This window comes from Petromyzon marinus, unplaced genomic scaffold, assembly GCF_048934315.1.
Source record: "Petromyzon marinus isolate PM22_M1 ecotype Great Lakes invasive population unplaced genomic scaffold, UKy_Petmar_22M1.pri1.0 PM_G_Scaffold_90, whole genome shotgun sequence".
Lineage (NCBI taxonomy): Eukaryota > Metazoa > Chordata > Hyperoartia > Petromyzontiformes > Petromyzontidae > Petromyzon > Petromyzon marinus.
In genome coordinates this window covers 415,001-417,500 of record NW_027423047.1, presented here as the reverse complement: position 1 = coordinate 417,500, position 2,500 = coordinate 415,001, and the positions used below count along the sequence as shown (strand labels likewise).

General features: G+C 44.3%; 1 pseudogene; it reads left to right on the top strand.

The window, feature by feature from the left end:
• Nucleotides 1-2,500, top strand: part of LOC142922037 (28S ribosomal RNA) — a 10,089-nt pseudogene that overhangs the window by 4,614 nt on the left and 2,975 nt on the right.

Sequence of the window (2,500 nt, the reverse complement as noted above, 5' to 3'; positions counted from 1 at the left end):
GTCGGACACTGACAGCCCTATTTAATGCATGGATGATTACAGGAATTATTCCCAAAGAGTTGAAAAAGAATAGGACGATTCTTATTCCTAAGGTTATGGACGATGAAAAGCTGAAAGAATTGGGGAACTGGAGACCAATAACGATCGGTTCAATGATTCTGAGATTATTTTCCAGAATAATGACTGCACGTCTTGCTCGTGCTTGTCCCTTAAACCCAAGGCAGCGTGGTTTTATAGCGGCATCTGGCTGCTCTGAAAATCTTAAGGTGCTACAGGACCTTATGAGACATGCTAAGAAATTGCACAGGCCGTTGGCTGTCATGTTTATCGACATAGCGAAAGCTTTTGACTCGGTTTCGCATGCTCATATTTTATGGGTGTTAAGGCACAAGAAAGTAGATGAACACGTGGTGGGCATCATCCAGAACGCCTACGATCGGTGTACGACCTCGTTCAAAAGCAATGGCGAGTCGACTCGAGAAATTAGCATACGTGTTGGTGTCAAACAGGGTGACCCCATGTCACCCCTGCTCTTCAATCTTGCCATGGACCCTTTGATATGCACCCTAGAGTCACACGGAGTTGGGTACTCCATTGATACCGACCACGTGACAGCTCTTGCGTTTGCTGATGATTTGGTGTTGGTGAGCGAATCTTGGGTTGGTATGGCCGCCAATCTAGCGATCTTGGAATCATTTTGTGGGCTATCGGGATTGGAGGTTCAGGCCAGAAAGTGCCAGGGCTTCATGATAAGCCCAACCAAAGATTCATATACGGTGAACAACTGCGACCCATGGACTATCAAAAATAAAGATGTCCATATGATCCAACCTGATGAATCAACGAAATACCTTGGTCTGAAAATTGGCCCTTGGACTGGCACTATACAGCCTGATCTACATTGTCAGCTAAAGACATGGATCTCGAAAATCGATGAGGCGCCTCTGAAGCCAACTCAGAAGGTTGAACTACTCAATGCCTATGCCCTACCCAGATTGTTATATCCTGCAGACCACTCGGACTGCAAGCAATCAACTCTCCGTGGGTTGGACCAAGAGATTAGAAAGGCGGTAAAAGGATGGCTCCACCTTCCCGCTTCAACTTGTGATGGACTGTTATATGCCAGAGCCCGAGACGGAGGCCTTGCCATCTTGAAACTGGAAAAAACAATCCCTTCGGTTCAAGTTAGAAGGCTGCAACGTATAGCAAACTCGTCCGATGCTATCACCCGTAATATTGTGTCCTCGCAGGGTATGGAGGAAGAATACCGTAATTTGTGGGTACGAGCAGGGGGTGACAGTGATGCAATCCCAACATTCGTTCTCAGGGACTCGGTGTCAAAAGAACCTGTATATCCGAGACCCTGCGATTGGAGGGAGCATGAATTTCAGAGATGGTGCGAAAAGCCGGTTCAAGGAAGGGGCATTGTAAACTTTGCGCATGATAGAATCAGTAATGCTTGGTTGAGGCCATGGTGCGGCTTTAAACAATGCTTCTTTATCGCAGCACTACAACTAAGGGCAAATATTTACCCAACAAGAGAAAGCTTGAACAGAGGCAGAGATGGGGCCTTACGTTCCTGCAGGAAATGCTCTGCCAGACTCGAGTCCCTTTCGCACATTCTCGGTCAATGTCCTGCAGTACAGAAAGCAAGAATTGCGCGACATAACAAGATCAGTAACATTCTGGCAGACGAAGCGGCTAGATTGGGCTGGTCTGTATACAAAGAGCCACGGTTCATATCCGAGACGGGAGAGATGAGAAAGCCTGACCTCGTGTTTGCAAAAGATGAGGAGGCGGTTGTGATCGATGTCACCGTCCGTTTTGAGCTTTCAAAGAATACCTTGTCAGATGCTGCCTCGCACAAAGTTTCGTACTATACCCCTCTTGGTGATCAAGTCAAAGTGCTGACGAAGGCTAGCAAGGTCACATTCTTTGGATTCCCGGTTGGGGCAAGAGGAAAGTGGCCCCTTGAGAATAACGAGGTACTTACCTCCCTGGGCCTGACCAAACCCAGAACGACATCACTGGCCAAGATGATTTCCCGCAGAACGCTGCTTTTCTCTCTTGATATTCTGAGAATGTTCTGTGGAAATTATGCGGTCTATGAACAGTCATAGACAACCTCCGAAACAAATAATAGTTTTGTTTTAAGATGTCATTTGTTTTAGATTGATTTTGTTATTTTCGAAGGTGAAGTCGGTTTTTATTTCATTTTACTATTTTCCACAATTTAGATTGTTATTTTCCAAGACGAAGTCTTGGTTTTTTTTTATTGTTAGTTTTTTTTTAACACGTCGTATTTGTTACTTTAGAGCTTAGAGGGGACTTTATTTTCGCCTTACTATTTTCTGCCTACAAAGAAGATTAAAAATAAGCTTTTTTCAAGATGGTTTTGTTATTTTCCAAGGTGAAGTCTTGATATTCTTATTTTACTATTTTCCATAAAGAAGACCTTTCTTTTAGATTTTGTTATTTTCCAAGACGAAGACTTGGTATT